Genomic DNA, 12,860 nt, shown 5'->3' with positions numbered 1-12,860 from the left:
CTGGTACAGTGTGATACAGATGAGGATAGTCATCGCTGTGGTCAGACAGATATGAGTGAACCCAGTTGTAGACATGCTGAAGGCAAGCAGAACTACTGGGGGTTGCAGGTCCAGGTAGATGCAAGGTTGCACTAAGCCACAGAGTCTTAGGACCATGAAGGCACATGACCGTAGAAAGTAGATATAGACTTTAGAGGGGAAAAGCAGGACAGGCCTGGATGGACTATTAGGTGGATGGATTTGACAGACAGGAATTCAGTGGAGACTGAGGTGAGCTAAGGCCAGTGCATAGGACACTGGGAGTTCTTTGCCTGTCAGTCCCTTGACACACATACAAGATGATCCAATGACAGGACACTGGGTCCACCACCATCCCATTGTTGGGTGTCCTCTTTATGGGATTCCAGGGAGCTTTCTCTATCTTTTGTTTGTCTGCTGTGTTTGATAAATTCTTAGGATGGTTTTGTTTTTTAGCTTTACAATGCCCATATGTTCATATGTTCTCAATCTACTGTGATTTTTACTCTTAAATAATGTATCAGCTTTGCCTCATGGTCAGTGCTGTTCGGGTGAAGCAGGCTCCAACAAAAACGCCTATTCATTCTGCCCCTGCATCGCCATCTAAATGGAGACAAACCCTGATTTGTAAAATGACGTCTCCCAGACAAGACCCAGCCTGAAAGCCACTATTTCACACAATATGGAGTGTGACTTGTGGCCAGGGCTCAGCCTGGTTCCCACATTGAGTGTTCCACAAAACAGAGTGCAGCTCAAACACTTCGCCAACATGAGCATCTTTAGAAAATATGTGGAAGTAGATGTTTTCAGGGACTATCAGTTCAAAACCATGGTTTGTTTTTTTTTTTTAATCTTTGATAATAGGCTTCATGACTGTGCTAGTCTGTAAAGGCTCTGCAAACCACGCCTTGCTTTTATTCTGTGTAATAGTGTGTGCACAATGTTTCTTTCATCAGTTCTTTCTGGCTTTCATATCTGGCCTACACTGAAAGTTATTTAAAATGGTGATCAAGGATTGACTATATTAATTCCCCTTGTGCTGGAAAACACATTGAAACATTATGGTCCAGGCCTTGTAGATCTTGGTAGACATAATATATTGCAGACTCCATACCAACAGCAAATGGAGAGAAAACCCCGATGGCCTCTTTAAAAGAGTTCCTTATTTTCATGTGCAGAGTTGCCTTTTAAACCACCTTGATCTTCATCAGGCCTAAGTCACTGCTTTCGCTGGAGAATTAACATCAAAGAAAGCTGTCTGACAAAGTTGCTGCTTTTAACAACTTTCTCAATTAAACCTAAAGAGTTCTTTTTATCTGCCTCAAATTAAAAATTTATGTTCTCACCCAAAGCTACCATATGCCCCTGAGTTTCAGGATCTTCGGGCCACACACCCCATACTATTGTTCTTTTAAAAAAACTGCATGTACTCACACCTGAAATAACTACAAAGGCTTACTCCTTCAGCCAGGCACCAATCAGACCATGCCTGCTCCAATCCACCACTAATTGGTCGCACGTGCTCTGCACATGGGAGAAAGTGCATTGCACACAGGGTTTCCTAATCACTTCCAGAAACAGCCTCTCCAGAATTCATGACTCACAGCAAGCATGTGTCAAGGCTGTAATTGGGAGATTATGCCTCTTAATTGTTATTTATTTTAAATATAGCCTCCTCGGAAAGGAATGCTTTCTGAGGTCTTTGCCACTCAAAGCACAGATGTCCATCCAATAACATTGGTGTCCAGTTGGAGCTCTGCAAAAAATGCAAATTTAGCAAACTTGGCAAAACCTAAGCGCACCTTTAACAAGAGACTAGAGTGATTCTTCTGCTCATTTAAGGCGAGGATGTCCTGGAACCTGGGAAACCCACAACAGGGTCAAAGCTTCTCTCCTAACCCTGAGGTCTACTCATGGTCTTCTAACAATGAATGATTTTTTTCTTGTCATACAGAAATAAAAACCACATATAATTAACAAGTTGGTGTAAATGATAGTAGCAAATTGTAGAGATTTTTCTTCCCAAAATAAACGTCATATGTTGCAACAAACAGAACATGCAGTGACTGCAAAGTTCCTTCCAAAAGTCTTTTTGGCCCTGAGTTATGCTTATTTGTTTTGATGTGGCTACAAATTATAGGAAAGTATCCTGGCCCCCTTGTCATCTATAAGGACTCCCTTGAAAGCCAATTGCTTCTTCATCAACAAAGTAAGAAAGGGGGGTCAAGAAAATACTTCTTTCCTAGCAACTTTCCTCCTGTGGTAACTATTTTTCTTGCAGCTGTGACAAATACCTACCTGTGCTGTGACATAATGCCTGACAAAGACAACTGGCAGAAGTAATTAGTTTGGCTCACAGTACAAGGGCGCCATCCAAAACACTCGCCGTGGCACCAGGCGCATGCGGCAGCCCCTCAGACTACACCAAGACACAGATGTGGTCTGGTGCTCAGCCCATTTTCTTCTCTTCCCCTTTTTATTCAGTCTGGGATCACAGCCCATGGGATAGTGCCACCACACAGAAAGAAGGCTCATTTTTCTTCAGTTAAACCTCACTGAAAACACCTCATCCATTCTAAATTAGTCAAGTTGACTCTTTGACAAACAGTTTTGATTTTTAATAAAAAAAAAACTAGTTTGTCATAATTATTAAATTTTGTATGCTATCAGGGATCAAATCCAGGGCCTTAGTGCACGCTAACCAATCTCTCCACAGTGGTACTGTTGCTCTCCCAACTCCTTGGAAATGGTTATTTCAGACTATGAACTGATATGATAGGACCTAGGCAGTGTTCACCACCAGCCAGAAGACTGGCTACAGCAGAACACAAAACAAGCTGGTCCCATTCTCTCCTTGTGACACACGTTTCCTTCACTGCTCATGTTTTGGGAATCTACACTAAAACCCAGCATTGAGAAAAGGACCATGAGCTGATCTGATAAAGCAAAGAGCTGACAGGAAAGAGGCATGGAATTACAGAAAAGCTTTCAAGTTTTAATAAACTTCAGATATTGGTCACGTGTTTCTGTTTGATCCTTCTCAAATCAGTCACCACCCACGGGGGGCCTGCACCTTTCTTCCTGTGGTGTTGCCATGGCAGAAAACAGCCTTTTCTTTGAAAGCTGTCCTCAAAATGACCTAGTGAACATCACAGGACTCAGGCAGTGTGATCTTATTTATCCTCCCTGGCTCATTTAAATTTAAAATGCTGTTATCTCATGTGAGATCTTCTCCTACGTCCCAAACTCAGTTCCTAAGAACCTTGAACCATTTCATTACAGCTGGAAAACTGACTGTTCAAATATGGTTTGCATCATTTGGTTGTTTAAAGGTTGGCACCCCAGTCGTGTTTTGCCAACGGAAGATTTGAAAAGTAGTTCTAGTCAACAGCAGAAGGAGAACAACATCGGTGTTTAAGTTGTCTTCGTGGAGATAGGAAATGTACAGGTAAAGACAAAACAGGCCTGTGTGTGACTTCTTCTAGTAGCATTTTACAAAAACAACAATAGTCAATTCAGTCACAGACAAGCTTGTTACAAGTTTGTACAGTCTTTGTGGAATGACAGAATTAACGAATTTGATAGCTGGTAAATTGGATAACATTTTTAATGTCTCAACATCCTTTAATCTCCACTTCTCTTCCCAAACTCTCTGTAAATCAAGCTAGAAAATGAGTCAGGAAGATACCCAAGTGAGGCTCATTATATGAATAAGCGTGTGTCTGCATGTGGGGGGAGGGCAAAGCATATTTCCAGATACATGTGTATAACGTGTCATGATACTTTAAGGGTGTATTTTGTTTATTTTTCTTACATCTCCAACTCATACACAGAATGGCCATGTCTGCTCGCCTCTAGCAGTATGGACCCTCAAGAACTGACAGTAGCACACCTCAGCTGCCAAGCCATGTGGAACAATTCTAGAACATTTTGACTCCATCACAGGAATGAAAACATGTTTTCAGTGTTCAGAGGATGTTTCTTGGAGCCTGAGCTAGTGGTGGCATCGTCTCTTGCAGCAGTGTAGGTACCATGAGTTTAAGAGTTGAGTTATTATGGCAACTGCAGGCCCATGTCTGGGAAGTCAGGTATCAGGACACAGTTCCAAGTGCTAAGGGTTTGTATTATGTCAGTGGCAAAGTCCTGTGTTTGGAGTCTGTCAAGGCATATACAAGATAGATACCAGGAAATATCAAAGATGGTATGTGAACACTATCTGAGCCTCCATAACACCATCAGAAACAATTCTTGGGTACCCCTGGAGATCTGTATGTGGCTTTTCTAGAGTCCCCATGATAAGACGAAGAGAACTGTGAGGGTGGATGGTGAGTTGTGAGATGCACTACCCAGACTCAAATTTGAACCCTTACATTTTGAAACTATAAATTGTTTAACTATCACCCACTCTTGCCACAGAGTTTATCTAACTAATATTTAGACCCCAGAGGATGAGGGAAATCCCTATATTAGATCATTTTGTTGAAACAATAATATTAAGCTCTGCCTCTGTAGCTAGATTTATGAAGGTCAATTTAAAAAGAAGAAATAGTTATTCATTTATTATTGCATGAGTACGTGTCTGCATGGATTTATATATAATACATTTATGAGCCTGAAGAGGCCAGAAGAGAGTGTTTGATCTCCTAAAACTACAGTTACAGAAGACATGTATAAGCTGCAATGTGTATGCTAAGAGTTGATTAACAGGTTCTCTGCAGGAACAGCAAGCCCTCTTAATGGTTGGTTCATTTCTCCAGCCTCAAACAAGGCTTTCATGAACTCTTCTAGTATAAAATGGGTGTTATCACTACATTACAGATCAAGAGGTCAGGGCTCAGGAGGTTAAGTTCCTAAAGGTGATAAAATTAGTAAGGAATCACCTACCCTGTGGTCTCAAAGACAGAGTGTGGGTCCACTGAGTTCATTCAACAGACAGTAGCAGGATGCTGTACCTAAAAGATTTGCTTATTACACATCGTCATCAAGACCACAGCAAAGAAACAGACATCCTCAGTCAGTTAACATGAAAGTATTCAAGAAAGATGTCCATCTACCATTGGCCAGGTATGTATCAGTGAAGTTGTTCCCAAGAATAAAATGTCAGGGAGGGATTGGAATAGCTCGCCAGTGGAGGAAAAGATACATAGATTATTAACAGTGATACTTCCTGTAAGAACTCATAAGAAATTGATTTTGCCTTTCCCCACAGATATCAAGTAATTGTTCTAGCTTTCTTTTAATTAGTTTTTATCTCTTAAAGAATAGAAATTGGGGTTGGAGAGATGGCTCAGCTGTTGAAGACTAGGCTCACAACTAAAAATATAAGAATCGAAATTGGATAATAATTTTGGTTTCTTGTTTGCAGAAAAGGAAAATGGAATTAAGCAAATTCATGTTTCACCATGATGTAGAATATCAATAAAACAAAATAGCTGCTCTCAGTGCGGACTTGAGGTTCCTCTTAGTTCGTGGTTTGTTCACAAAACCAGTGTCATAGTTAGTCACTGGCCTGAGTGCAGCATCTGCTGTGTTCTGTGCAAATGCTGTCAACAAATCAACTTAAGACCACATCCTCCATCTTACAAATCTAGAGGTTTTCTCAGAGAGACCACAGAGAAATATTTAACTTCTGAGCACAGTGTAGGAGCACATTACCCATGGTTTCCTCGGTAAAAACTGAGGACACAGTATATTGCTTACAGAAGCTTACATAGGGCCCGTTGGTTCGTCTCTTTATGGAACCCACGTGGAGACTAATGCCCAATGTAAAGACATAATACTTTGCCTCCATATAGCCACTTAGTCACTCATCTAGGGTGGTAGAAATATCTAGTTTCCCTCCACTGACTTGGCTTTGAATCTTCCCAAAGAAAGGGCAGTGTGTGGACAGATACACTCGTGTGGTTAGGTATTTATGAGACTGTGTTACCAGGGCCTTCTACATATTCTTCATCAGCTACTTTCCCTGTCTTCCGCATTATCAGGCACAAACCTGAATCAGACAGCCGTTCCCTTCCCTTACCCACAAAAGATTAGATTCTGGGGATTTCTTAAACCAGTTGAGTCCAGCCACCCGTGTATAGTCAGTACGGCAGCAGCAGGTGTCATGCAACTTCCCAGGTGCATCTTGCAAAGCTGGAAGCTCAGCCTTTCCCCCTCACACTCTCATTGTCCTTTGTCTTGGATGGACTGTGGATAGACCAGCTGAGGAGTCACTTTAGACCACAAAAAAATCACTATGAATCAAGTCACAGATGGATGGACACAGCAGAAGGATGCTCGAGACCAGACGCTACCACCTCAACCTCGGAACTTCTACATGAGACAAAGAAATAAACGTCCATCTTGCCTAAGTAGCTGTTATTCTCCTTTATTCCATTGCCAGGGACTTAGCCTAAGACAGGAGGGCACATCCTCTTGCCTGCAGCCATGTGTGTGCTGCTATATGCCTCTCAGTCTCAGAGTCCAAAATTTCTCTTGGTTTCTCTTTGGAGTTGCTGATATATAATTATTTGCTTGAGCACTTAAATTATCAGGAACTATCATTTGGCATTTCTCTTGCATTGTCAACCTACACTCCTATTTAATGTATTAATTGCACTTGACTTGTCATGTACGTTCATGTATCGAATTTTATTTTTCCACCTAACTGGGAGTTCCTTCTGTTGCTGAGGCTCACTCACAAATTACAGACTCCAAGCCTCAGTGACAACTCAGGGAGACATGTAGGGCTTTGAGTTAAAATCTGAAGGCACTGTTTCTTAGTCTATACTTTGGATACAAAAATGTATCAGAATAAATCAGGATGAGGTTTATGAGCCTGTCTTGAAGCTCCAATATGGTATTAGGTGACTTGATTTCCCCAGCTGAAAATGGAAATAATAAGGATAGATGGTGACAACACAGATGAGAAATGATGATATAAACTGTTATCTTGAGACATTTGTTCCATACTTAGTTTCCTTAACAATGAAAAGCTAAGAGCTAGAGAAAGCACATTCTTCAAGGCCACAAATCTGGTGAGTATGAGAGTAGACTATTGACCTGGTACCTTGTGGTCTCAATAATATGACCTCTCTAAAGATGCTGCTGCAGCAACACTAATGCTGCCCAATCTCTCTGAAATTTTCTTTGAAAGGTGACCATCTACACTACTCATTCTACATTGACCACAAACTGCCTATTGTTGCCTGATCCACATTTCCATAATGCTAACCCTCACTGAGATGCCAACACGACTGGGGGGAATATCACAAGGCCCTACCCCTGGATGAAGAGCTTCAGGAAACCAATAGCTACTGAGTAGAAACAGTCTGTTTTCTCCAGAGGCAAGGTCCCTGATAGGTTATCAATTCCAAGTGGTCAATCCCAAACACAAAACTTAAATGAACTCAGTAGGAGATGTATGCAGACAGACATATATATGAAATAATAGCTAAAAACACAAGATGTCCAAGAATTTAAGAGGGAGTGAATGTCAAGCGCCTGGGAGGGGCTGAGGGGAGGGAGTGTATGGGAATGACATGACTACAGAGCTCATATAAGAAAGTCTCAAAAAAATTTAAAAGTTAAATATAAAAAAAGGTCATATTCCATTTTAGAAGCCAGACGATCCACGTATTAAAATCTAAAATTAGAGGAAGTTGTAAAGTCACAATCTACATTTTAAAATATCTCCAATATTCAAAGATATAAGGTGTATTGAATTTAATAGAATACATACTCAAAATATTCATTCAAAGATGCTAACATTCTACAAAATGAAAGTTCCACAATAAAGCATTACAATTGATCCCTTTTTGCTCTGAAGAGAAGCAGGTTCCTCGCTGGAACTAAATGTTCTGTGTGGATTGTCTGAGACTTGGTACATGGATATGCTGTCCCCCATGATGTGGACCCAGGTGCAGAATGCACTAATATTCTTCCTAATGTGTTCTCCCTTTTAATAATAAGGGGGAAAGTTATAATCACTTTTTAAATAAGTTTTCCCCCACGTGGATAAACACAGTGCATGAGTGGAGATCTCTCTGGTCTGAAGAGCAGTGTTTCGCCCGTTAATGACTGACCCCATAGTTTATTAATCATATCCCCATCCTGCACTGGTGACTTAATATTGGTACTTGGCTCACTTATAAGGACTATTTGTTATCATTTTTTGAAATTAACACTTGATTGGCATTAGGCATAACTTCTTCTGGGGACAGGATTTTCATACACCACTAATTAAACTAAGGGACTCATTTATTCAAAAGTTGTAAGAATTGGGATTGTGAAACTAACATTTTTGCCTCAAAATTGCTATATACTCATGTACAAAGTTTCTATATAATGTGATGAAATAATTATTGTAATTAGCATCCTAATTTGAATTTAGATGCAATTTTTTTTTCTTTTTAGAAATCTAAATTAATTCCCTGGGAAACTGATGAGAATTTTTCAAAGTAGAAATAAATGTCTGTAATAAATCAAGAGATAAGGGAACAGGAAGAGATTATTCTGCAATTAAAGTTTACTAAATTAATTCCACTTAAACTCCTCAGAGTTTAATGTCAGAAAACTAAGAAGTATGTATCTTCTTAAATTAAAAAAACACCATACACTGAAAATTTGAAGGCAAAGAAGAAAAAAAGAGGCACATAATCAACATTTCCCTGAACACTAATCAGAAAATAAATGTTAATATTCTTCTCACAGTTTGATATTAAAAATATAAATAAAAGATACTAAACTTGAGCAAATTAAATGGAACTGTGGACAGGTGATTGGAAGTTGAGTATATTTGTTTTACCCAAATGAATGTAAATTTCATTAGTTGATAATTAAAAGGAAATTATATAGACATTACAATTACTGCCAATGGCGTAAATTATGAACCTGGATAACAAAACAATTTAGGAACTCACGTTGCTGTTACTATTGTCAGACTGGTTACCAGAGAAACCTACAATAAGTAATCTACTCTGTGACTATGGAAATGAGGCCTTGATGTGTTGCTAGGCTGTTAAAGCTAATGTCATTCTATAAAACAATAATGTTAAACATTATTAGTTTTTTAATTATGTCAGTTAATTGGAATTGTTCCTGTTAATTGCCTATGATTCATCTCCAGATGAAAAATGCTCAAGAAAGAGTTTGGGCTTTGTCTGTCCCAACGTGCCATCTAAAATAAGGTCTGGGTTTCACAAAACTAGATTTTATAAGTATAATCTGCCTGAGCAACAATAGAAGACATGGTCAAATTATCTGCAACAAAAGGCACTGCGATGGAACCAATGTTCATGGTGGCTCTCAGCAGAGAGCCAACACTTTAGGAGTCCAGACTCAAAACATTCATCCTTACCCCTAAATACTGGTTTTCTATGAGATTTTCACCAAAATTCCAAGATTAATATAGATTATTTGACCTCTGACTTCTCTGTGCCTTCTAAGACACCCTCCCTTTTTTGTTAAAAAATATTGTACCTAGCGTTGACATGTGCTGAGCAAGCATTTTACCAAAGACCTATGTCCTGATGCCTAGATTCCCTCTCTTTTAGATAGAAGGAGCTCACTAAATTGTCCAGGCTGTCTTTAAACTGACTCAGTGTCCAGGTTAGTTTTGAGTTTATTGTCCTCTCGCCCCTAGAACACCACCAGGCTCAGCTACTTTCTTCCCTTACATTTTAACTAAGATGCTATATATTATACCATATATTCATTTTATTATCCAATACTTTGTGATAGCCTCAACAAATAAGAGATCATGTGTTGGGCACTGTAAATACTACAGCTATAGGAAAACCTAAGCAGGAGACTTTGCCCTGGGAAACTATGAAAACCATGAAAGTACCAGTGAACATTCTGAACACAATGAGACCATCAGCATTTAAAAACCATCCCATAACATTCTCCACAGTTGAGTGGAGAGTGCGGACTGACTTTCACACGAACTCTGGTGCCCCATTTTTGACCACGTCCCCTCAATGGGGAGGCCTGGTGGCACTCAGAGGAAGGATAGCAGGCTACCAAGAAGAGACTTTATACCCTATGAGCATATGCAGGTGGAGGAAGTCCCCCTCAGTCATAGTCATAGGCGAGAGGAGTAGGGGGAAAGTGGGAGGGAGGGAGGAATGAGAGGATACAAGAGATGGGCTAACAATTGAGATGTAATATGAATAAATTAATAATATATATATATATATATATATATATATATATATATATATATATATACACACATGTCCCATAGCATCCTTCAGCACCAGAATGTCAACCTGCTCACACCACCGTGTTCAGATGCACCCTGGAGAACAGGATGCAAACATTCACTTGTCAGGCTTTATTTATGGCTTTATTTCTGGTGCCCAGTCGAATGGACTAGTTGACTATGGCTGATAAAGAAAATGAAAGCCGTACTTCTTTTTTTTTTTTTTTTTTTTATTAATTTATTCTTGTTACATCTCAATGTTTATCCCATCCCTTGTATCCTCCCATTCATCCCTTCCCCCCCCCCCCATTTTCCCATTATTCCCCTCCCCTATGACTGTTCCTAAGGGGGATTACCTCCCCCTGTATATTCTCATAGGATATCAAGTCTCTTCTTGGCAACCTGCTGTCCTTCCTCTGAGTGCCACCAGATCTCCCCCTCCAGGGGACATGGTCAAATGTGAGGCACCAGAGTACGTGAGAAAGTCATATCACACTCTCCACTCAACTGTGGAGAATATTCTGACCATTGGCTAGATCTGGGTAGGGGTTTAAAGTTTACCTCCTGTATTGTCCTTGGCTGGTGCCTTAGTTGAAAGCTGTACTTCTTAGTGTGGGTTTTGTCCACTGGTGTTACGTATTAGTAATTAAACATTAAGAGGGTGGATTGTGAATAGTGATCATGGTAAAAAATGTCAGGGGGAGCAGGAAAGATGGCTTGGCTTAACAGTGTTTGTAACTCCTTCAGGGAACCCAAATTTGATTCTTGGTACCAATGTCATGTCGATCACAACTGCCTGTAATTCCAGCTCAGGAGATCCAACAGCTTCTGGCCTCCTCAGGTACCCACATGCCTGTGCATATCTACACACATACACATAAATAGAGATTAAATGATTTTTAAAAAGAGGATAATTTTTTCAGTGTTAAAAAAAAAAAAAACAACAACAAAGAGAAACAAGAATATGAGATAGGGAAAGTGGCATCTATATGAGAGCTCAGTCTATCTGATGCTCCCCCCCCCCCCCACACACACACACAAGTTCATGTCCTAAATCCTTTTGGAAATGCATTTAGTTATTTGGGGCATGTTCCCTAATATCTGTGACCATAAGAGAACAATGTTTGAGAATCTATTCTCTCCTTCCATTATGCAGGTCCCAGGAATAGATCTCAGGTTTTCAGGGTTAGCAGCAAACACCTTTGCCAGTTGAACCTTTTCAGCCCAGCTCTGATCTTTTGAGGACATGTAACTGTGCTTTACATAAACTATGGGGCCAAGAGGTGCTGACACTATGCTGTCTCTGTGAGTTCTCACACATACACTGCAGAGAAACTTACAATGCATTCAAGTTCTGTGAGGAGGTGAATGGCCATAACCGCAGGGTTTCAGGCATGCGAATCTGAGGAATCGCTCCCACACATCTATTTCCACTTTCTGACCTGTTTCTGCCTGAGAAGTATGGATGGTGCTTCCCTCTCCATCCATTTGTGTTTATTGTACATTTTGTTAGGCAACCTGAAAATGATCATTATCTTATTCTTTCCTGGATGTTCTTAGCATGAAGTTCATCTCATGGATATGTTGAACTGATCCACTAACATTAAAAAAAATAGTTACCTGCTATTCTTTGCAAGAATTCAGAGTTAACACTGACTGTACTTGTTACTAAGAACACATTCTGAAACCACAGGTGCACCTTACTGGTAACGCACATGCCCAGAACATAAAATCCATCCACTGGAAGTGATGTAGTAGATAGAGAGCAGGGGGAGGGGAGAGCAAAATAGGAAGATGAAAAGCAAAAACGTCGTCTAAGATTCAGTATCAGACTACTTGATAGCCAACATATTGGATTCCTTTCTTTGTAGCAACTAGCCTTTGTAGATTTGATGCAGCTCAAATTCCATTTCTTGCTAAGCCTTTATATATTAGTTGACTAATGCAGAGCCAATCTCTGAATGCTAATATTGTATTTAGCTACATTTTCTGAATGGAGGTTCATCTTCTCCCTTTATATGATGTTTCAAATTATTTTGTTTCATCTCAAAGTGTGATCCTTTTCTATATGTGGCTCAGATTTAATCTTTGATTTCTAGGGTCCTGGATATAATTGAACAATCTGACAATGCTACGTAGAATTAAGAAAAATAATAGCCCAACAGTTGAGCTCATGAACCCAAGTTAGACTCACCCATCACTATGTCTATCTATGGCTTATCACTGCACAGCACCTCAGAGGGGGACCCATTCAGTTCTCTGAGTTCCCTTTCTTCATAATGCAGACAGGCTGCAATGATTATACGAGTAAATGTGTCAAAATATTAAATGAGTAAAAACGTAAAAAATACTCTTATAAAAATCTTGGTACGAGCTGAGTGTTCAATCTGCAGCAGCTGCTATTACTGGTGTTTTAATTCTCTGGTGTGAGAAACTAAGGATTTTTAATCTGATGCAAACAGTCTGCCTGATCACTGTTGAAACTCATTTCTAATGTTTGAGGATTCGAATCATTCACATACATAGTTCTTCTGTTCCAGGAAAGCCCTTCTCCCTCATCTCTCACCTGTATTTGCCTCTAATCATTCATTGACTCAGTCATACCTTCAGTCATCCATCAGATATGTGCTACTTAGGTTTGACTCAGGTCTCAGGG

Source organism: Acomys russatus, chromosome 20, assembly GCF_903995435.1.
Source record: "Acomys russatus chromosome 20, mAcoRus1.1, whole genome shotgun sequence".
NCBI lineage: Eukaryota > Metazoa > Chordata > Mammalia > Rodentia > Muridae > Acomys > Acomys russatus.
This window is presented reverse-complemented; position numbering follows the sequence as displayed.